The sequence below is a fragment of the Panthera onca genome, chromosome C2 (assembly GCF_046562875.1).
Source record: "Panthera onca isolate mPanOnc1 chromosome C2, mPanOnc1 haplotype 2, whole genome shotgun sequence".
Classification (NCBI taxonomy): Eukaryota; Metazoa; Chordata; class Mammalia; order Carnivora; family Felidae; genus Panthera; species Panthera onca.
The window spans coordinates 141,663,149-141,688,352 of NC_138347.1; the positions used below are offsets into that span (position 1 = coordinate 141,663,149).

General features: G+C 40.7%; 1 protein-coding gene across 3 annotated transcripts in view; it reads left to right on the forward strand.

The window, feature by feature from the left end:
* The window catches only part of RARB (retinoic acid receptor beta), a 672,606-nt gene that overhangs the window by 243,124 nt on the left and 404,278 nt on the right, over positions 1-25,204 (forward strand). The window lies entirely within an intron of this gene.

Here is a 25,204-nt window from a genome sequence, read left to right on the forward strand (position 1 = left end):
TAAATCCTCTTTTAAAGTAAGGACTGCAAATATGCCTGGGCAACGTGCACAGAGGGAAGATGACATTCTTCTTCCCGCTGTCTTAGAGAAAGTTTCCATCTAAATGTTTTAAGCACTTAAAAATTCAGCATGAATATCATGTTGCTATATTTGACTGATTTACACTTGAGACTTGGTAAAAAGCCTATGAATTATTCATTCCCAAGTGATTCTGTAAGCCAGAACACCAGAAATCACATCCCCCGTTGAAGTTTATAAAGTGAAATAGTTTAAATACTCTCTAGACATGTGGATGTCTGTAGAGGTGGTTTTCCCTCTGATTCCAAATCTCTGTGCTTTCAACTCACTTAGGTTTTTATTTTAGAATAACTTAGCTAAAGATCTTACCTCTTCGCACAGTAAACCTGGTTAACATATTTTTAAGAGGGTACAAAATACTATGCTATAAAGTAGATTGGTTTTTTTGTACCTTTTGTTCCTGCTAGGTCCAAAGAGATTTTATTTCATTACAAGAATAAAGCAACAGAAGGGAAAGTAATTATTGACTCTGTCTTTGATTTACATGGAAGTAAAAGTGAGAGGAAGTAAACTGTAATTTATTAGATGGAATTAAACACTGTACCTTTGGAAGGAAACAGGTAAGGTCCCCCACACTCTCTGGACACATACACATGGTAATACCTACCAGCCTGCTATGTTAAAACTACTTGCAGTATTGAAAGATTCTTTGTACTCCCTATACTCTGGAGTCTACGACTGTGGGTCTTGGCAGCTAACTTTTTATGGGAGTATATTAATATCATTTAAAATGCTACTTACAGCAGTAACACTTTGACCTATGTGCTCATCAGAATTCATAAACTAAATAAGGTCAGGTGGGGCCACTAGCTGGATGACACTTTCCAAGAATAGCCAAAGCTTCTAAAAATATGTAGTCTCTAGCAGTAGACAGGAGCTTTTCTACACATAATTTTGAGTGGAACTGTGACCAACCTTTAGAGGAGGGTGGAGGAGTGACATTTCCTAGGCGGAGAAGTACAGAGAATTTTGAATCTGTTGATGGGTGGGTGCCATTCCTTACTACTTTCATGGAATTCTTCACTTCTTGCCTAACATTCATAATCTAGACCATTCAAATAATAGATACAAGGTGTGTGCATGCGTGTGTGTGTGTGTGTGTGTGTGCGCGTGTGTGCACGTGCACGGATGTGGAAGAGACATATCCTGAGTTATCCTTCACCAGGAAATGTGTACAGCAATTATACACACACAGAGGCACAAATGGGTTTGGTGCACATCGTTCCCAGACTCTTAATGAGAAATTTCCAAATAACATTAGTCATCAAAGTATCACGAATAAACTGCCAAAACATGGCTCAAAATTTCATTCGCTACTAAGAACTTGCAGGCGTAATTTCTTCCCGGAGAATTGATATAAAGTACCCTGACTCTGGTCCGTTTGTGCAACTTCTGTTAGTAAAGAACCAATCAGAAGCTGACAGTTCAGTGAAGTTGGGTTGGAAAGTCATGCCTTAAATTTTTGTGGGGACTGGGTTGATATCAAACAGCAATCAGAACTTATCGCTGTAGTTAAACAATGCAAATGTCTTCTAACTTGTTTTGATAAGTGACTGCTACCGTAGTTCTTAAAGAATCTTCTATTTTACATTACTCGGGCAAACGTGTATTAAATATTCACTGTGATCTGGGCACAGGCCTAGGCCCTGAGGATACAACAGAGCGCTTTCTGGAAAGAACTCCAGGGAGCTTAGGGTCTAACGGAGGAGTCAGCAAACTCCAATTTTCGTTTTAGGCTCAAAATATTTTCATTGGGTTCTAAAATGCATAGAACTGGTGGGGTATGGAAGGAAGGGATAGTCTTAATGAAAATCAAAAAAAAAAAAAAAAAAAAACTTAGGTTACACTGGAAATTACCCTTCAATGAAACAAAATGTAAAATCCAAACTAAAGAATATCATCTATTTCCTGGTAATTCACCGTAGAGGATTTGCCCAAAAGGAAAGCGCTAATCATTGCTTTTGGTTTGTTTTGAGGGAGGTGACTCTAATCATGAGAAGAGTGAAGAGTAAGTCAGACACTTGAGTAATTGAGGATCAGGAAGTCACAATTTGGCCATGATGAACCCTAGTCGTTTATCTGTCTCATCTGAAATTTGGATAATTTTTCCTCAGCCAGGGAGGCTCAATAGGTTGAGTCTGACTCTTGGTTTGGACTCAGGTCATGATCCCGGGGTTGTGGGATCGGGCCCCATGTCAGGCTCTGTGCTGAGCATGGACCCTGCTTGGGATTCCTATTCATTCACTCTCTCTCTCTCCCTCTCCTCCTCCTCCTCCTCCTCCTCCACTCCTCTCTCCCACTCATGCTTCCTCTCTCTCTAAAACAAATATTTTAAAAAATCAATGCAAAAGATCTATGATGAAAAAATACTAAAAATTGAATAAGGACTCATTCCGTATTGTTATCCACTATTCACTTTGACTGTGTCTGCTGCCCACCCTGCTCTAAGCTCCCAAGGCACTTTGTTCATTGCTCATCTCCCAGCAGGTGGTATTGTATGTTGTGGTCCCTTCCATGTCTTGTTGACCACAGGGGTGACGTCTTGCTATGAGGGGCAAGGTCATGTCTGCTTTGGTATTCCTCGCTTTACCCGACATTGTACCTAGCAGCTGTTCACTCAGTGCTTGTGACGTCAGAGAACTGGGCAAATTAGAGCTCTGAACCTGTTGACATTTACTGAGCCTTCTGAAGACCCTTTTCGGTGAAGAGATGGCTAAAAGATTGCAGAGAATCCATACTACGTGAAAGACTTTTCAATTTGAGGCTTTATCTTTTTGAGCTTTTCACTGTTACATTCATTCTAGATTGCTGTGTTCTGTGATCATGCTGATTTTTGAAGAGCCAGCTATGTTGGGGTGATTCAATTAGAAATACCTTGTTTTTCCCTTGTAAAGGATTTTGACTTATTTTAACATGGTTTTGTGCTAATGAGCATCTCTGCTAGTATGGCCCACAGGCATTTGAGATTATTTTATCCCAAACTGGATTCATGTTTCCTTGAAACCTGTTGTTCCTTCTCTGTTCTCTGTCTTGATGAAAAGCACCATCGTTTACTTAGTGTCTAAAACCAGAACTCTGGATTGGTCCTTGATCCTTTGCTTCCCTTTAGTGCCCCATGTCCAATCCATGTCCTATTCTATCCATGCTACCTTGTTAATATCCTTAGGATTAATCCTGGCAATGGACTGAAGTCTCAGGCTCTCTCATTGGGACCCCTGCAGTAGTCTCGTGTCTCGTTTTCCAGCCTTTGCCGCCAGTCCAGTGTCGAGGCAGCTGCCAAAGTTGACTTTGTAAAATGCAAATCTGATAAACCTCACTCTCCTACTTGAAAACCACTGGTCATTACCTTCAGGAGAACAGACTCGGTCTTCCTAACAGTGTATTCAGGGTCCTTCTCTATCTAGTTCCTTCCTTGCCATTCTCATCTGGCACCGTCCCCTGGCTGATCCCCTGAATTTTCGCTGTGTGGAAGGCCCTTCCTCTAGTTCAGTTGTTACCCTTCCCCTTCCATCCCTTGGCTGGCTTCAGATCTTCACCTTCTGTGTTTCCATCATATTGGCCGCATACTTGCATCAAAGCCTGGGGTAAACCCTAATGGGTTGCCTTTTCCCCCATCAAGACGTGAGCTATTTTGGCGGGTTTATGTGGCACGAGTATGTCTCTTGGTTTTGTGTCCCAGCATCCAGGGTAGGACCTCACACACAGCAATCATTCATGAAACTCGCCCAATTCATTCAACCGCTCCTTAAAATATATTATTCTCACATCTGTCCCCCTCCCATTCGCTCTCGGAGCCACCTTCTAGTTTAGATTTATGTCAGTCTCTTCCCTCGGCGTGTTTTGTATTTGATCTAATCTGGACTAATGTTACTTCTCAAATTTATCTGTTTTCGCTCATCTCTACCTGCTGAAATCCTTTTTGTATCTTTCAATATTCATCTTCCATGGTGTCTGCTCCATCACGAATTTTCTGCTTTCCTGCCCGTGAAGATAAGCCCTCCTTTCTTTGAGCAGTTCTCTCCTCCCGCCCCCCACCCCCAGCACACATATATACTTTATTTGCATCGCATTGCTATAATGCCTGTAGCATTGGGCATTCCCTCCTTTGAATGTGGTCAGAGACTGTGCCTCCCTTGCTCTGTTCCCCCACAAGTCTAGCTCAGTGCTTGGTCATAGAAGGGGCTCAGAATTGAATTGGAACTGAACTGAATTGAATAAACTCTCCATTTATGAAATAATTTGCTTTAGAGTTGCCAGAATTAAATGGCTGCTCCAGTGGCAATATTACTCTAACTCAACTAATATCATTTGATCCACTGAGGAGCTAGTTAATTAAGTAGGTGGATTAAAAATATAATCTGCTAGAGAAAGAATGTTTTGGCAGGGACCCATAGGTTGTGGTTTTTGTTTTTGTTTTTTTTTAAAGCATTATGATCTCTCCGCTTTAGTTCCTCTTGCTTCCACCCAAAATAGCAATAGGAGTCTCAGCACATGACTGTTGATGCCTGGCTTAGGAATACAAGGTGCTCCGCAGCCTGTGTGCTACCCCAGTCCATCTGCAAAGCCCTACCCCATGCTGGCTCCTTTCTATAGAAAAGGGGGCATTGGTCCCCAGCCTTTTTACATGATAGGTTCCCTGGTGCTCGCCTGTTTTCCTTAACTTAAAACCCCCTTCATTGAATTTCAATGTCTTGGGTGACCTTTGCCAACACAAGAGGCCTTCGTCCACTTGCTTATCAGTGAGTCTGCTTTTTCTCTGCATGTTTGATTTTTGCCTGGTGATTTTTTTTTTTTTTTTTGACACGTTTCACCCCTTGTGCGAGCGCTCTTGGGTCTTCTGCAGCCAAACCAGCCACATCAGCATCGGCGGTAGTTAATAGCTGATCAAATCCTTAGGATTTCCATGCAATGCCTTAAGAGTGTCATCTGATATTGAATGTAGCTTTAACTGGAATGAATGGGAGTCAGTAACGAATGGGTCTGCATTGATGGGCACTGGAGACAGGATAGCTTTGTGATCTTCTTTGTTTCTGTAAGAATGCCTCTGCAACCGAATCCGGCCCATTTCTATGCCAATGTGCTAATAGTTGGGGAATCTCATTCATCTCAACCGAGGCCAGTTAGCTCCGGAATCCCATCTGTTTGAGTGGATGCAGTAAAATGTCATGGAAATGTGGCCATTCATTCCCATCACCAGTGAGAGCTTTCTCACTATTAATTTCCCTTCATTTGAAGTGACTCCAATCACACAGATCCTTCTACCCATTGAAAATGTTTGCAGCGTTCACTTAATTTTTTATTTCGATTTTTAAGTGCTTGTCCATAAGAGAGAATTAAACAGGAAAATATGCACAGAGTCTAAATGGAGACACCGCCATCCCTACAACAGATTCAGAAAAATGCTTCAGCCAGATTTTTCCAGTCCCTCTTAGCATACGATGCCCAAGGCTGTGTTTTGGCCCAGAGGAATTTTTAGGCTGATTTTTTTTTTTTTTTTTTTCTCCTGAAAATAGAGTTTAAGCAGTAGGGAAACAGGAGGAGTGTTAACCAGAACAGGGGTAAAAGAGTTGCTGTCTCTTACAGATTGCTGGGGTGACACAATAGTTAAGAAGGTGTCAGGCCTTCTAGTTAAACGCCTGGCTAGCTGGCCGGCAGAAAAACTGGAGCCAGTCTGGCTAGAAATTGTGGCAGGCGCTTGTAAAATCGAGGTCAGTAGGAAGTTTGACCGTTTTCATACGTTTGTCATTCCCTTAAGAACTGTCCTAAATTGACTTTTATGTCAAGAAATTTGACTTCTAAAAGAGAATATATGTGTATGTGTATGTATTCAAACATACATCTGATATAAGTAGAGGGATAGATAAAGATTATAGGAGATAATAGATTATTCATGAAGAATAAATATGGGGGAAAAGAGCCTTGTTTTTTTCCAGCTACCTATGAGCATACATTTAAAGGATTTGGGCATTTTCACGGACTCAACAATGTAAAGAATAACAAACTAGTGCTTCCTAGACTCAAGGCAGAATTCTGAGTATTTTATATACATGAACTCATTTGATTTTTGTCGCAAAACCGTGAGCTACTGTTGTCATTTCCATTTTATAAATCAGGAGAGTGAGACTCACTGAAATGGATGCTTCATCCGTTGCCTCAAAATTAGCTTTATTCTCACGTGATTCTTAGGATGAGATTCACCTCTTTACTTGCAAGGTGTGAATTAAAGCAACGTGCCTACCAATACAAAGCAAACGTGCCGGAATAAATGCGTCAGAGTACTGTTTACACAGAGTGTCCGTAATTCGATACGTTCTGAATTGATACCTTTGCCAAAATGTGGATATCTTGACTCTGAAAGAAGGCAACAGTTGATAGGTGGCATGGGATCCCCATAAGATGATAGATATTTGCACAGCTGAAGCTAAATGCTTTGAATGTGATTTCCTGCCCAACACACGAACAGCTAAGAAACATTACAGCATGTGCATCACTAGCCAAGCTGTTAAGATACTCCTGTTATATTTTCTTGCAAACTTCTCTTATTCTGAGGACTGGGCTGCCATAATTTCACCTGAGAGATGGTACCGTCCCTTCATACCATGCATAAAACCAAACCATGCTTCAGTTACTATAAATATTAAAATGTTAATGATTTTAAGGTATTCTTATAATCCCATGGCCTGAATTCTTAATATGCTACAATTCCTTATAAATGCTGCTGTTTATTCAAGCGAATGGTTTTGGTTTTCAAAGATGATCCTTAAACTATCAGTGTATTTTAATAGTGCTACAACGATCAAAATTTCTTTGAAATTCTTCTTTTTAATTTATAGCAATCATTAATTTATTTAGGAAGGTGACAACTCTTTATCCTTGGAATTTGCCTTATAAATATAATTTCTGGGGGCACCTGAAATTTCAGTGGGTTAAGCATCTGACTTCAGCTCAGGTCATGATCTCACGGTTCGTGAGCTCGAGCCCTGTGTTGGGTTCTGTGCCGACATCTCAGAGTCTGGAGCCTGCTTCAGATTCTGTGTCTCTTTCAAAAATAAACATCAAAAAAAAGCTTAATTATATATATATATATATATATATTATTAAACATTATATATATATATTTATATATAATATATATATAATATGTATATATTATTAAACATTTTATATATATATACTTATATATATAATTTATAAAGACACAAATGAAAATATTGAATAATGAAAATATATATATAATATATATAATATAATTATAGTTATATAATTATATGGAGCCTGCTTCAGATTCTGTGTCTCTTTCAAAAATGAACATTAAAAAAATGTTTAATTATATATATATATTATTAAACATTTTATATATATATACTTATATATATAATTTCTAAAGACGTAAATAAATGAAAATATTGATTAATGAAAAAAAATATATATATATAATATATAATATAATTATATAATTATATATATATATATATATATATATATATATATATATATATAATTTCTAAAGACACGAATAAATGAAAAGCTACTCCATGTTCACGGATTAGAAGAATGAACACTGTTAAAGTGTCCATACTACCTAAAGCAATCTACAGATTAAATGCAATCCCTATCAAAATTCTGGATGGCATTTTTCACAAAATAGAACAAATAATACTAAAATTAACATGGAACCTCAAAAGACCCCAAACAGACAAAGCAATCTTGAGATTCAAGAACAAAGCTGAAGGTATCATATTCCATGATTACAAACAATATTACAAAGCTATAGTAATCAAAACAGTATGGCGTCAGCATTTAAAACAGACATAGATCAATGGAACAGGACAAAGCCGCAAAATAAACCCACACATAGATGGTTGAATAATTTACAACAAAGAAGCCAAAAGTGATACAATGGAAAAAGGATGGTTTCTTCAATACTTGGTGTAGGGAAAACCGTCAAATATATGCAAAAGAATGAAACTGGAGCCCTCTCTTACATGATACACAAAAATTAATTCAAAACGGATTAAAAACTTGATTTTAAGGGCTGAAACAATAAAATACCTACAGGAAAACATAAGCAGTAACTTCCTTGACATCTTGATGATTTTTTGCATCTGGCAACTAAAACAAAAATAAGAAAGTGAGACTACATCAAAGTAAAAAGCTTCTTATGGGGCGCCTGGGTGGCTCAGTCGGTTAAGCGTCCGACTTCAGCCCGGGTCACGATCTTGCGGTCCGTGAGTTCGAGCCCCGCGTCGGGCTCTGGGCTGATGGCTCAGAGCCTGGAGCCTGCTTCCGATTCTGTGTCTCCCTCTCTCTCTGCCCCTCCCCCGTTCATGCTCTGTCTCTCTCTGTCTCAAAAATAAATAAACGTTAAAAAAAAATTAAAAAAAAAAAAAAAAAAAAAAAAAAGTAAAAAGCTTCTGCGCGCACACACACACCACACACAATGGAATATTACCCAGCCATAAAAAAAAAATCTTGCCATTTGGAGCAGTATGAAAGGACCTTGAGGTCATTCTGCCAAGTGAAATAAGTCAGAGAAAGACTAATACCATATGATCTCTCTGGTATGTGACATCTAAAACAACCCTCGTAGACACAGATTATTGGCAGAGGCAGTGGGTGGGGGACATGGAGAATGGATGAAGGGCATCAAAAGGTACAAACTTCCAGGTACAAAATAGGTCCTGGGGGCATAATGTACAGCGTGGTGTCTATAGTTAGTAATACTCTATATTTGAAAGCTGCTAAGAGAGTAGATCTTAAAAGTTCTCATCACAAAGAAGTTTTTAACTCTGTATGGTGACATGTTAACTAGACATTATTTCAGAAGAAAGTCAAGAGGGGCAGGCAAGATTTGGGTGTCAGAAACAGAAGTACAAATATAAAGTCAACAAGTGATTATTTTATGTAATCAATGATTTTATTAGTCTAGCTATAACATACGTTTCTAAATTTCAGCGCCTTCTTACAATACAATTTCATTTCTCACTAACGTTACAATCCATTGCAGGTCGATGGGTATTCTCCAACCAGCCGTTCAGGGATCTAGACCCCTTCCATGCAGTGGCTCTACTATTGTCTAGGTTGCTAGAGTTCTGTAGGGACCCTCTGCATCCAGCCAGCAATTGAAAGAAAAGAGCATGCAGGATTCCACAGGAGGTTTGTGGAACGAGGCCAAGAAGTGACACACATCACGTCCATCCGCTGGCCAGAGCTCAGTCTCATGCCTTCATCTAGTAATGATAGGAGAAGTCGGGAGAATCTTTCTGGCTGTGTGACTAGAAGAAAAAAAATAATAAAACAGGATTTGGTGAGAACAAAGCAGCGTCTCTGCCGTTTTACCTCTAGTGAATTTCTCTCCCCCCCAAAAAAAGTTTCAAAAAGTGCCTTGAGCGTAATCTAAACAAGTTGTTGAGCTACTTACTGTCACTGCCTTGAACAAGAGGTGCCACTTGGAGGTACGTTCTGGTAGATTTCTTATATTGGTTTTATGTTTTATTTATGGTGCATGTGTGGTGCCTTTCAGATTGGGTAAGCAATAGTTCCTAAATAGGTCTTTTTAAATGTACCAACTGTCTTTTAGGGGTTTTTTTTGTGACAAATGGAGAGGCAGAGAGGGGGTCCCCTGATAGGATTGGGAGGCCACACAACAAAACTGCCAACCATAGAAGATGACTTAAAAAGGAAATAAACTGTTCCCTCGTGTAGGGGACCAAACTTTAGTTTTCAAGTGAGGTTGAACATTTCATTATTCTTCTAGGTACTACCTTTTTTTCCCCCAAATACAATAAGAGGAGATCTTTCAGATACATCTTTATTGGAGAGAAAGAAGTCTTCACCCTAATTCTTTTCTCTCAAGACTCTTGAGGACTAGCAATAAGGTAATTAAGACAGTGAAGGAAATTTTTAGTTGGGAAAAAAAGCGAAACAAAAAAGTTGACAACAGCAACAACAAAACACTGAAATTTGCTAATCTTGTCCCAGACACTCTACAAACGCACGCGCGCATGCCTGGCCCTCTCATTCTTTCCTTTAACCTGAGCTCATGGCATCCATTTCCGCTTAAATGGCTCTATCATCTGTGTCTAAACTCTGGCAATTTTCAGGGAAGCTCTAAGGCTGCTGATAAAACAAAAACATGTTACACAGTGTTCACGTGACCTAGCAGAAAGGCACAGTAGTTCAATCAACATTGTACACATTTGTTCAGGAATCGTACGTATGTTGCCATCAAAGACAGCACGCTCTTCCCTCTTCCCTTGGTCCTACTCTGACCTTTGGCCTCTTGTTGAGCCCCTGTCTTCTTTAGAACAGACATCCCTTGGCTTCTCCTCTGCCTCAGTGTTGTAGGAAGTTTTCAAAGCCAACGGTGAGCATTTTCAAGATTTTCTCCCTGGTGAACACCACACGTCAGGGTTTTCCCCAAGGCAGAAAAACTCTATTTTGGCAAAACTAGTTACTGGTTTCAAGAAAAGTATTATGTCAGTGTTTGTGGTTACTGTTCTTGACTAGGTTGCTGGAGACTCCGAGTGGACTGGTGTATTCATTTCCTATTGCCGCTGTAAAAAATGACCACACGCTTAGTGGTTTTAAAGCCACACAAATTTACCCTTTCAGCTCTGGGGGGGTCAGAAGTCCAAAATCAGTTCCACTGAGGTAAAGGCAAGGTGTCTGCCAGGTGAGTTCCTCCTCTCTCAGAGGAGAGAATCTGCTTCCTTGCCTTTATCAGCTTCTAGAGGCTGAGTATATTCTTTGGCTTTTAGCCCCTTCCTCTGCCTTCAAAGCACATCACTCCAGATTCTGCTTCCATCATCCTAACACCTCCTCTGCTTCTGTATTCAGATGTCCCTTTGTCTTCCTCTTGTAAGGACCTCTGTGATTACAGTGGACCCCTCGAATAATCCAAGATAATCTCCCCATTTCAAGATCGTTCATTTTTAATCGTATCTGCAAACTCCTTTTGGCCATACCGAGATCCTTAATTTTTAAACATATTGCAAAGTTCTTTGGGCCATAGAAGATCACATGGCTTGGTTTCATAAATTAGGACATGGCCACCTTTGGGAGCCGTTATTTGGTCTACCTTAGCTGACTCAGTTACCGCAGAAGCCTAACTCTTTGTGTGCTGTAGCCTGAATGGTTGGGTGCCCCCCAAATTTGTATGTTGAGATCGTAACCCTCAGGGCGATGGTGTTAGGATGTGAGGCCTTAAGCAGGTGAGTAGATCGTGAAGCTGGAGCCATTATAAGTGACATTAGTGATCTTCTAAAAGAAAGCCCAGACAGCTAGCTTGCCCCTTCCACATGTGAGCACACAGTGAGAAGGCGCCGGCCATGAGAGCTGTCACCAGAGCAGGACCACACTGGCGCCTTGATCTTGGGCTTCCAGCCTCCAGAACTGGGAGAAGTAAGTTTCTGTTGTTTATAAGCCACCCAGTCTGTGGTGTTTTGTTAAGGCAGCCCAAAGAGACTAAGACAGTGCCCTCTTCATGTGAATGCAGGACTATAAGTCAGTAACACTTGCGTTCCTCCTTCGTGGCCCGCCCTGGCTCAGAAGTGTAAAACTCCCATCATGCTCTTCCTTCCTTTTGCCTTCCCACTTTTCTTAGAACATGTTTTTGTGAATATCTTTTTGCAGAGCCAGTATTTTTTTAATTACTATTTTTCAAAACGTTGACTGTATTTTTAAGGAACACAGGCAGGTTTATTGACAAAATCCCAGGGAGAATGAGAGTAGAAAGTAACAGTAAGCATACTGAATTTATGAATTTAAGAAAGCTCAGAAGAGGTAAGGAGGGAGAGACAGAAGTTTTCCTAAAGGTAAATCGAGAACAGCAGTCCATGAGGCCTGTGAGTGGTGAGGACCCAGGCCTGTTCCTAACAGAATCCCCTGGAGATGAGAGCCTTTCCAGGGGAAATAGCCCTAGAAAGACTAGACCCTGTTCCCAGGGCACAGATACCAAGAAAGCCAGATGTACAGGCTAATCTAGGCTTGGGCCTTGGGAATATATCAGTAGAAACTGTGTGGACTAAATCTGTCTTCGTTGGTGGTTGGTTAATTTATGTGCCTATTTCTCTTTTTTAATTTTCAAGATAGAATTTGCCTAATGTAAATTTAAACTTTTAAGTTGCATAATCAGTGGTTCTTAGTATATTCACAAAATTAGGCCACTATCATCATTACTTAATTCCAGCGTATCTTCATCACCCGAAAAGGAAACCCTGTACCCATGAAGAGTCACTGTCTACTCCTCCTTTCCCCGAATTTCTGTCTAGGGATTTGCATATTCTGGACATTTTGTATAAATGGAATCACACAATATGTAGCCTTTATACTTGAGGCCTTTTCAGCCTTGTATGGCTTCTTCCCCTTAGCATAATATTTTCTGGGTTCGTCCATGTTGTAGCATGCATCAGTACTTGATTCGTTGTTTTGACCAAATAATATTTCATTGTAGGGATAGACCACATATTGCTTATCCATTCGTCAATTGGCGGTCACTTGGGTTGTTCCTTTTTTGTGGCCATTATGGATAACGCTGCTTTGAATATTCACGTACAAGGGTTTGCTTGTATACCTTTTCAGTTTTCTTTCTCGTATGTTCCATTGTGGATTCCTGAGTCATATGGTAGCTCTGTGTAACTTTTTTTTTTTTTTTTTGGCTTTCTTTTGTTTTATATTTTGAGTAACTATCAAACGGGCTTCCAAAATATCTCCACCGTTTCTTCTCTCCCCAGCAATATGGAAGGGTTCAAATTGGTACATATTCTCTCCAGCACGTGTTATTGTCTGTCTATTTTCTTATAGTCCACCCCCAGTGTTTGGCTTGCATGAGACCCCCAGGTCCTTTTCATGACCCTGGCAAAGAAAGAAACTCTTAACAACAGACCAAATTGTTTCTCTGTCAGGTGCTATAAAGATTTAGAATCCAATCAGATCTAATTTAAAGAATTTAGGTATTCTCCCACACCTGGAAAAACAAAAGTCTTTGTTTATTTGGCTTGGCCTTCCCTTTGTAGTATTGTGATTTTTTTTTAAGTTTGTTTTGAGAGAGCACGTGGACACGCAAGAGAACAAGAATGTGAGTGGGAGAAGGGCAGAGAGCGGGAGAGGGAGAATCACCAGAAGGCTCTGTGTTGTCAAGCACAGAGTCGAACGCAGGGCTTCATCTCACAGATCGTGAGATCATGACCTGAGCCAAGATCAAGAGTCGAACACTTAACCGACTGTACCAGCCAGGTGCCCCTGTAGCGTTGTAATTCTAATGTATTGTTTCTCAACCTTTTTTCACATGGTGCTATACTCAGATTAATAATACCTGCATGGCCCATGGTGGTAAACAAAGGAGTCTGCTAATGGACGAATATGTTGAGTCAAAGGCTTTGTTCCACCTCCTACATCCTGAGGCTCCGATCAGCCCCTGGAGGCTGAGGGGATCAGAGACAGGCATATTTCTAATCCATTGTTGAAAATCCACCAGAAAGCTCTATTCTACTGAACACAACTGTGATGTCTCTGACCTCAGGTGGGGGAGCAAGGGATGCATGAATGTGGGAAAGAAGAAAACCTGAACTGTGATAAAGTGTCTGGCCATATAGCTTGTTTTCAGAGGCCTTAAGAGTATGACACACAGTGTCCAAAATGGGCCCTGATCCCTCTCCCTCTGCAAGAAGGCTCAACGTGAAGAAGGCTCAACCTACCAAGACTGCAGACAGGCAGATCAGGACTGTGTGGTGATAATTCCAGATTTCTTGTCCAGGTTGACATAGGCACAAAACCTAGAGACACGGGAATAAGATCTGGCTGTTGAAGAGAAGCAGCTGGCAAGAGCTAAGTAGAATATTTTCACCTCAGCCAGAGGTGCTGGGGAGTAACGGAAGGTGATTAAGTATCAAAAATACTGGGGTTCCTGGGTGACTCGGTTAAGGGTCCGGCTCCTGATTTTGGCTCAGGTCATGATCTCACGGTTCATGGGATCGAGCTCTGTACTGACAGAGTGGAGCCTGCTTAGGATTCTCTCTCCCTCTCTCTCTGCCCCTCCCCAGCTCATGCTCTCTCAAAATAAATAAGTAAACTTGAAAAAAAAAATCCTGTCCCAGGGCACCCGGGTGGCTCAGCTGATTGAGGGTCTGACTTCACCTCAGGTCCTGATCTCATAGTTTGTGAGTTTGAGCCCCACGTCAGGCTCCGTGCTGACAGCTCAGAGCCTGGAGCCTGCTTCGGATTCTGTGTCTCCCTCTCTCTCTGCCCCTCCCCTTCTTGCTCGCTCTCTCTCTCTCTCTCTCTCAAAAATAAATAAACGTTATAAAAAAATTAAACATTGAAAAAAATCCTGTCCCGGCTGATAAACTGATGAGAATGAGAGAATTGCCACAGGCCACTGGACATTGGGTAACAACGGCAACATTGGCACCTTGCTTGTTGTCCTAAGAAGCACATAAAATGCCCTTAACCTGGTTCATGGGAGGAGGGAAACCAGCATCAGTGCCAGAACCTGAGCAGACCTACAGGGGGCCTGGATACAGTGTTGTGCAGTGGCTTTGACAATCCCTATTCCTTATAAAGGTGAAAACTCTGTGACAATTTCATTTCTGTGACCAACACAAATGTGCCTGGAAAAATTCATGCTCTTGCTGCCTTGGCTTGGTAAAGGCAACTGTATAAATTTGGTAAAAATATTTTTTCAGAGAGACGTCCCGTTTTAGAGTAGATAGATCCCCGCACCAGTTATATCCGTTTATAATGCTTAAATATGATTGAACACTAAATACTCATTATTTAAATTCATGGCTTTGGGAATTCTATTATGACTTTTGTTACATAAATTCTTTTAATAAAAGAATAAGCAGACGATTATTTTGTTTTCAAATGTCACTGGGCATGCATACATACTGAGTTTGACTACAGCAAGGTATAGTCTGTATCTGTTTTTATGATCTCCATGTCATTATAAATTGCAAAATTGGTGCAGCCACTCTGGAAAGCAGTGTGGAGGTTCCTCAGAAAATTAAAAATAGACCTACCCTATGACCCGGCAATAGCACTGCTAGGAATTTACCCGAGGGATACAGGAGTATTGATGCATAGGGGCACTTGTACCCCAATGTTTATAGCAGCACTCTCAACAATAGCCAAATGATGGAAAGAGCCTAAATGTCCATCAACTGATGAATGGATAAAGAAATTGTGGTTTATATACACAATGGAGTACTACATGGCAATGAGAAAGAATGAAATATGGCCCTTTGTAGCAACGTGGATGGAACTGGAGAGTGTGATGCTAAGTGAAATAAGCCATACAGAGAAAGACAGATACCATATGTGTTCACTCTTATGTGGATCCTGAGAAACTTAACAGAAACCCATGGGGGAGGGGAAGGAAAAAAAAAAAAAAGGTTAGAGTGGGAGAGAGCCAAAGCATAAGAGACTCTTAAAAACTGAGAACAAACTGAGGGTTGATGGGGGGTGGGAGGGAGGGGAGGGTGGGGGATGGGTATTGAGGAGGGCACCTTTTGGGATAAGCACTGGGTGTTGTATGGAAACCAATTTGACAATAAATTTCATATATTGAAAAAATAAAAAAAAATTAAATAAAGGTGGTGATAAATAAATAAATAAATAAATAAATAAATTGCAAGATTCCAGGGACCTCAAATATATCTCTTTAGTGATTTTACAGCACTGTGCCATTTATGAATGGACACTTACAAATCGTACTTGATATCATTGTATCAGTCTTAATCCCAACAGGCAAGCTGACATGGTATCAGTGGTCTATTAACATAGTCAACCGAAGACTGGCCACTTTATCCCCCCAAAAGAGAAAGGGTTAAGTATTGGGATAAGAAGGATCTTCGGAGGTCTGAAGTCTAGCAGTATAATTTGGGAGTTTGTTCCATGCAAGAGAGAAAGAAAGACACAAAACAGTTGAACAAGTGAAGACTCAGGCCTCAGAAAAATCGGAACGCTGTTCTTCACACTACAGGTAACCTAGAGGCACAATCAAAGCTCTTGTGACCTGATTCATTCCTGTTTCTATCAGTGTTTTGGTTCTCTGTCCCTCTCTGTCTCCTATTTCTTGCTCATTTAGCGTCTCTAGCCTCGTGGCTTCTGCAAACTTAATATTCTGCGTATCTTTACATTTCTATGCTAATCTTTTACCTGTGTCTTTGTGTCCATCCAATGCTCAGACTGATGGGGTAACTTGGCCACCATTCAGCGTAGAGGCTCCCATCGGGCAGACTACATCTTTTAGGCTACCTCACATCCACTAACCCACCTACAGATGGCTGGCTTTCCCTTGAGAACCAAATCTTAATCCAGTCATTATGCTTGATATGGCAGAATGCCACGATGCAAAGCATGGAAACCATTGTATAAGGAGTGGTCTCCCGTCACTTCTCTTAAAAACAAGCCGTGGTACTGGCAGAAGTTTTCTCCCATAGGTCCTCTATACCTTACCTTTTGGAATCTGTGTGAAAAGACCTTAGGAGAACACCTCTTCAGGAGGTGCATGCCGTGCTAACGTGTGTAACAACTTTGCTTTGAGGGCTGGCTCCTTAAACACTCCTGTATATGCTGCTGCTCCTATAATTTATGAAATTAAAATCTTAAGGAGTTTTATGCTTTCTAATATACTATGTATTTCCTCATCATTTTCTGAGTCATATTTTCACTTGGTGTTTCTTCAGCAGATGGAACCTTATAAAAAATGGTCCAAAAAGGAACGCAGGGACATTTTGTGTACGCTTTTAAAAATATGTCTTCGATATGCCAAATGACCTCCTCCTCCTAAAGCAGTAGAGTGAGTCAGCTTTCACTTTGCTCACTTGGTGGTCTGAGGGACTCTTTGATGGCATCATTCTCTCTAAATGACTCTCTTCTCTTTCATTTCTAAATTGAAGAGCGGTAAGACATTTCTCTTTTTGGCCAAATTCAAGTTACTCGTTGGGGCATCCCCTTGGCTTAAGCTGAAGCTAATTTTACCAGTAACATTTATGAAGAGGATGGTGGATATAAGAAAGGCTGAAAAACTACCAGACATGTAACACTGACTTCTTTACAGCCATGTTTCTATCGGGAACGGCGGCAAAAGAAACTGCCAGAATTTGTGCTGAGTTTGGCATTTTTTGCTGAAAACAGGCATTTGGCTGAATGCATTTGAGAAATGTTAAGTAGCATTACCTGGAACTAATGCCTTAAATAAAGAGGGAGGTTTGAGCTAAAACAAACTGGAAGAAGGGGCAATATGCACGTAGTGTCTGTTGAAGCAAAAATTTCCCCCACAACAAATTCTAAACGAGCTGAAGAAATACAGAACAGTTTTCTGTGCTTCACCGCGAGAAATTTAAAAATCTATCTTTTGTTCCCTGTTGCTTGTTTTTTATGTTACCCACATCAGCCATGGTGCCACTTAATTTTAGTGGGAGGAAATGAATACAGTGTTTTCGACAAAAATCTTTTCTGCCCTGTCACTTGGATTATACTTGAAGGCAGCCTGGTGTAAAATGAACACTTCTCACCAGGTGAAAGTGTTTGGCTCCTGTGTCTCAAGGTAGACTCTGAGTAAGTACCCTCTCCCCAACTTGGAGTCTTTTAGAAAGCATATATCCAGTCATCAATGCATTAAATGGCACTTCCAGCCAGTATGCCTGTAGGTGCGTGGGTAGGAGAGGTCAAATCCCGTCTTTATTTTATGTATTTATTAGCAAAAGGCATTTGACACAGCCCTCTGGCATGTCCATTATGGCAAGTCAGACCTCACTTTTTTGTTGTTCAGTTTCAAATTGAGACCAAGCGAAAAACCAACCCTTAAATACAGAGAACAAACTGGTGATTGCTAGAGGGGTGAGGGGCATGGGGGGGGGGGGGCAAAAATAAATAAATAAACTTAAAAAAAAATGAAATATAAAAGGAAATAAAGGGTGCCTGGGCTGGCTGCTTTGGTTAAGTGTCTGACTTTGGCTCTGGTCATGATCTCACAGTTCATGGGTTCAAGCTCCACATCGGGCTCCACGCTGACAGTGTGGAAGCCTAATTGAGATTCTCTCTTCCCCCCCTCTCCTGTGCCCTTCCCCCATTCACGCTTTCCCTCTCTCTCAAAAATAATATTTTTGTTTATTTAAGTCACAGGGGTGAAAAGTACATCATAGGGAATATAGTCAAGATTGTAATACTGTTGTGTGGTAAGAGATGGTAACTACATTTATCATGGTGAGCACGAGTATAGAATTGTCAAATCAATATGTTGTACCCTGAAACTAATATAACATTGTATGTTAATTATACTTCAGTAAAAGATTTCATGAAATATATATTTAATATCTATTTATTTATTGAAATATATATTTATGTATTTAATATAAAATTTAGTGAAATTCTAGTGAAATATGATGGATTAACAATATGTATTTTCTCCTATTCCCTCTTAAATCTTCACTAGAATGATAGGACGGGACGTAAAATGTAGAAACCATAAAATTAACAAGAGCATGAGAGATGATAATTGCAGACAATAAATTACAGTATCTTTTTTTGAAGACAAAAAGTAGTAGATGGGCAGTAATGAGTAAATTAGCCAAGTGCAGAGAGCAGAATGCTGAGTGCCTGAAGGAGACACAGAGAAAAAGCAAGGAGATAAGCTGTAGGATTTTGGACGGTCCCAGAAAGTAGAAACACCAGATGTCCAGAAAGATAGAAGTGATGATTGAGATAGTAAGATTGGTTGGAGTTCTGAACAAGGAGTAGTAGTTAAATTCACTCCTCCACCTGTTACATCCTGGTGATTAGTGTAATCCAACCCCGGGAGGAAAGATAAGTCTACTCCTTGAAGAAATTAAAGTAGAGAAGTTAGGGTTCTGGACACCAGGCATAAATATAGAGTGGGGCGGTAGTGTTAGACTGAATGCAGGAAGAAGAAGTGAGAGACTACATATTTCATAGTAACCCCACCAGCAGCCTGAGCCTCACTGTTACATTCCCCTGCTAGAAGTCTTTTTTCAGTAAGACATTTTCTTGTTTCTCCATTCTAGGTAGAATCTGAGAGAATTTCTTAGTGCGTTTACTCAAACTGTGGGGGAGGAAAAATCATTTGCCCTCTACCTTCTGAGTTCTTGACTGTGACCCCTGAAGTAAAAGATGAAGAAGGGAAAAGCAACAAAAGTTTATTAGCATGTATACCTCAGGTATACATGGGAGATATCCAGAAAAAAATGAGTAACTCCATGAGATGGCTTAGAATTCAGAATTAAATGTCATCTTGGTAGGGGAAGGAGGAGGATGTAGCATGTTACAAAAGAGTTAAGTAATTTTCAAGGAAGATGAATGGGCCTGAGAATAGACTGGAGGTCTGATAGTTTGTGACAAAGTTTGGGTGTGCTATTGGCTTGTAGTTTCCTCTCCTGTGACAAGAATCCATTGTTGCTGGTTGATTAAACTCCCAATGGAGGGTATTTATGATAATTGTATTCCTTCTGGAGGATGTGTATTTAGGCACATAAGGGAGTTCAGAAAAATCCTATCCCTACTTTTACTGTTTTTCAAGTGCTTACAACTCAAAATAACCAATATACCAAATCCTATGTTGGGGGGCATGTCCTGAACCCCTACAGTCATATTTTGGGATAGCTTATTCTACTTTTCAAGCCCCAAGTAAAAAGCCCGTAAATCTAACGTTTGAGGAGTCTCCCAAAGAAATGTCCCACTTACAGTACTCTTTCATGAAACTCACCCATCTGACAAGGTTTGACCATGAAAATAGAGCTTGCAGTATGTTCTTCCTTTTAGATATAAATGGGTTGGCCTAGATATGGACAGAAAATACAGTTGAGAAATGCATGTTGTATTAAAACAAAACAACAGACAAAGTGGGAGGAAAAGTCAATGTGGAAAGCAGAGTAAAACATTCTTTTTAAGATAAGCTATTGAGAACAAAACCCAGAATGTATAAAGAAGAAAAAGAAAAAACGGGGGCACCTGGGTGGCTCAGTCAATTAAGTGTCTGACTCTTGATTTCAGGTCATGATCCTAGGGTCACGGGACCACGCCACACTTGGAGCTCAGAACCGGGCATGGAGCCTGCTTAGATTCTCTCTCTCTACCTCTCCCCCACTCACACATGCGTGCACTCTCTGTCTCTCTCTCTCTCAAATAAACTAAAAAAAGAGTTATTTTCAATTCACAATTTCATACCTACCTAAACTATCAAATAAGTGTGAGGTATAGCATAAAAATATTTCAAAACATGCAAAGCCTCAAAAAATTTACTTCCCACACACCATCTCTTGGGAGAATCTTAGGGAAAAAACCATCAGATGAAGAAGTAAACCAAGAAAGAGAAGGACATGAGATCCAGGAAACAGGTTCCAGGAAAAAAGAAAAAAGAGACGCGATAATAGAAAGTCCTGATCTGACATCTATGCATGAGACCAGGAAAGCTGCCAATCAGCCCTGGAGCAAGAGGAATGTCTCCAGTTATGGAACTAGGATATCATATGACATGTCTGACAGAATTGTCAGGGAGTGGGGAAGAATTATTCGTAGATGGAAATTAATCCAATTATATAAACAAGGCAATTATTAACTCCAGGAAAAACAAAAAATCTTATAAGACCTGTAAATGTAGTATGTCCTGTGGCTCAGCTGTAACAATATTTACCTAGTCATAATTAGGTAAAATAATGTAATTGATTTCCATTGTTTTCATTGTGATGAAATTATGTTGGGAGTAAGAGAGAAAAGAGGGTTTTGCATGGGTGAGCAATAGCCTGTGAGATTTAAATCCTATTTATAGTAGAAACCAGTAGATAGTAAAGGAAATCTTACATAATTATGAAAAAAATAGTTTAAGCCCATTATCTAGAAATACAAGTAACAGGAAAAAACCGAACTAGCATAGTTTCGAGTAGTTGCTTGTAGGGATGGGAGTTAAACAGTGGGCTGCTGTTTTTCTTTATTAATCTAAAGCTGGGGTCAGCCAGCTATGGTCCATGGGCCGGGTTCAGCAGGCTGCCTATTTTATTGGATTACAGCGACATCCACTCATTTATCGATTGCATGTGGTTGCTTTTGTCTCACAAGAAGTTGGTACAAAAGCAGAGTTGAGTATTTGTGACAAAGACTGGATGGCCTGAAATCTCAATTATTTACTTTCTGGCCCTTTTCAGAAGAAATTTGCCAACCGAATGTCTAGGGCAGTGTTGCTCAAATGTCGGCTGCATCAACATCATCCGGAGAGCTTGTTAGAATGCAGATTTCTGCACCCACCTGAGACTCTGATTCAGTAGATCCTGTGCGAACACAGAATCTGTGTTTCTAATAAGTTTACAGGTGCTGTTGATACAGCTGGTTCAGGGACCCTGCTTTGAGAACCACTGGTTTAAAGGGAACTGTTTTAAAAAAAAAAAAAATCATATGTAAGTATCATGTTTATAAAACAAATTTTAAGTCTTGGGAGGGATCAGCTTAGAAACCTGCCTGCAACTTTAAGCTGAAATAAATACAGAAACAACCTCTGGTAAATTAAGTGTGCCAAGAAATGATTAAAATGTACTTTAAAAACTTTTAATGGATTAAAACCATTAACAAATTAAAGTGGACAAAATATACTATGTCTTATTAAAATAATATCTCGTGGATGTGGGCATAGATGTTAGCAGTTCGCAAGATCGCTGCCACTGCATGGGCACGTTTCCTCCAACAGCTAGTGTGTGGACCTGTCACACTACCTCCTGTCATTCTGCTGTTTATCAAAGGCAGATAGATTATCGTATGACAATATCAACTATGCATGCAGTTATATAAAGTTGTTTTATTTCCTCTTTTTTTTTTTTCATTTAAAAAAACTTTTTGTGTGTTTATTTTTGAGAGTGGGGGTGGGGGTGGGGCCGAGGGGGGAGGGGCAGAGAGAGAGAGAGAGAGACACAGGATCCAGAACAGGACTCCAGGCTCTGAGCTGTCAGCACAGAGCCCAACAAGGGGCATGGGGCTCAAACTCACGAACTGGGAGATCGTGACCTGAGCCAAAGTCGGAGGCTTAACCGCCTCAGCCACCCAGGCACCCCCTTTTTAGTTTATATCCTCTTACCGGGGCGCCTGGGTGGCGCAGTCGGTTAAGCGTCCGACTTCAGCCAGGTCACGATCTCGCGGTCCGTGAGTTCGAGCCCCGCGTCAGGCTCTGGGCTGATGGCTCGGAGCCTGGAGCCTGTTTCCGATTCTGTGTCTCCCTCTCTCTCTGCCCCTCCCCCGTTCATGCTCTGTCTCTCTCTGTCCCAAAAATAAATAAAAAAACGTTGAAAAAAAATTAAAAAAAAAATATTTTCAGTATTTTCATTTAATATCTCATAAAACACTTGTTTTCTGGACAGCACAGCCCGAGAAACTTGACATAAAACCTGTTCCTCTCCCCTTAACCCCTTTCACAGAGGAGGAAACTGATGCCCAGGGAATCTCCAAAGTTGTAGATACTCCTGATGGGAGTCCCTACTTCCTTCCACTCTCTTCTATTCAGCTCCCGTTTGCTTTGCTTCAGGCTGTGAAGGAAGGAACCCTGAATGAGCCCAAAATCAAATCAGGCATAGATTGGGGGGGGGCGGGGGGGGGAAAGCACTGCTAATATCATGAGACATCTCTTTTTTTTTTTTCTCAAAAAGCCTGAAACAAAGGAAATTCTCTGCTTCCAGGAATAGCCTTAATCAGTCACATATGTGAACATAGACCCAGCGACTGTTCAGTCTTCCAGCAACATGACAGGATTTTCCCAAAACACTGATTTTTTTTTCCTTTTGCCCTATTACCAGTATAAGTAGTTTTGTTTCCTTTTTCTTTTTTTGTTTTTTATTTTCTTAAAGATCCTAGGCATGATACCAGACTTTTCAATCAGGCAGGCAGGATGCCGATCGGCAGTGTTTGAAAGCAAAGAGAAATGAAGGATTATTGAGAGTAGAAGTAGTCCCTGGTTGGTAAAAACAAACAAACAGCTTTAAAAATCTAAGAATTGTGCCCTGCGGGGGTGGGTTTGCTGAACTGTCAGCTCCACCAGTTAATGAGGTAGTTTATCTAATGGAGATAGAAAAGACCATTTTTAACAATGCTGGGCTTTGTGTGTGTGATTTAAAAATCAAATTGAGTGGAAATGCAGCAAATACTAAACGGCATTGTTTATTTTCTAATTAATTTGCTACAAACTACGAAATCACGATGTTAAGTATATTAGATGGTGCATGATTTTTAGAAGAGAAAGCTCAGAAAAACATTCACCTCTCATAGTCCATTTACTTTATTTTCATCAGAGAAACAAGTTGTGGTTTTAAAGTGTGAAAAGGACATCGATATTTTGGGAGGGGCACCACTTTGGGGGTTAAGTGTGTCACAGAAGCCAACGGGGACTATAGTCTCTTTTGTAAGGTTCAGCGGACTCCTGGGGAACCTGGGAGCATATGGTCTCACTGTTGATGATGCTCATTTTTAATATTAATAGGCCAGGGACTCAAGGCCCTGGGGAGAATGTCATCTAAGTGAGGACAGCCACTCACATCAGGACGGCCTGTGGACGTTTTCCTCTGTAGGGTACAACCAGGACACCTTCAGGCACTCAGTGACATAAGCACACAGCACGGTGGAGGGTAAAGCAGAGATGGTAGAACCTTCCAGATCTAGGTTCAAATTCTGACCTAGCCACAGGCTGACTCTAGGACATTGCGGCTAAGTCATTTAAACTCACGGAGACGTAATTTTCTCACCTGGAAAATTAGGATAATAACTGCCTCTTAGGCTATGGCGTAAGAGCTAGAGCTTGGGGCTCATAAGCGAAGGGCCTGACACGTGGTAAACAAATGGAAGTTATTCGGATTAGAAAATTGTGAGGTTTGTAATCAAACTGGCTGATTGCACAAACTGAGAAATCGGTAAGCCTTAATGAGTCTTTGTTCTCAACTTTACCCGGATCCTACCTTTTCTTCCATGACAAAATTTGGAGTCCTGATATCTTCCTCAGGCAACTGTGATGTGATTCCCTACCCTCCCCGACCCCAGAGCCTCTTATCTATCCCAGTAAGCTTGTTCTCGTAAGCCTATCATTTGGTGGGACAACACATATGTTAATAGCAAATTGTTACCTACTGTTTACTCTGCCCCGGGCACTCTTCTCATGGTATTAACCTCATTTCCTCATGGCAGCCTCCCAACAGCCCACTGAGGTAAATTCCATTATTACCCCCATTTTACACTCAAAGCTGCCATATTGAGAAGTCGGATAATTGTTCATGGGGTAGGGCCATGATTTGAACCTAGGTGGTCCGATTCTGGAATCATGCTCCTGACACTTACTCTTGGCAGGCCTTGAGATACCGTTCTTGTTTTGTGTCACATGGGTTTACTTTTCAGTGCTTCCCTCAGTGGAGTCCAGAGTTTGGGGCTTTTACTGAATGTTGGTCATCGGGGCCAAAATGAACCTGTGACGTCTACAGTCAGCCCACCCTAGCATCTGTTCCAGGCTTCTTCTGTCCCCAGTCTCGAGCAGTCCTAGGTGGTGCCGATCATTGCTTGCGAGTTCTTTGTAGGCGCAGGACAACTGAACCCTCCTTAACGACCCGATCTCAATTAGGAGCTGTTAAAACTAGACACTCCGTGATGGCAGGAGCCACATTAGCCTTCTTCCACACTAGTGGAAGTATATCACTAGTGCCTACATCAGCACCTGGCATATAATAGTAAGTTAGGATTTTATTGATGGGTGGATGATTAAACAGAGAAAGCAGTCACACGGATCAATGGATGGTGCTCTTACAAGGAAGGTGCATACTGTTGACAACAAGAAAAGATAGAAAAAATTTTGCTGGTCTTTCGCTGTATCTCTTACTCACCTTTCATTAGGGTATGGTTTTCTCCTACGATTATATTTACCTTTTGGAGCTATGTCATTCCAGGGGGCTAGGTTTCAATCCCAAGTTTGTTCATATAAAATATTTAACATCTTCGAAGCACCTAGATTAGGACATGATTGCACAATCAACTTCTCTAAAAGAAGCAAGAAAAAATATTCATTCACTCGGTGAATATTTAGTGAGTGTCTCTAGCCTGTCTGGTATCCTTTGAGGAGCTTGTAACATAGCATGTGATAAAACCAAAAAAC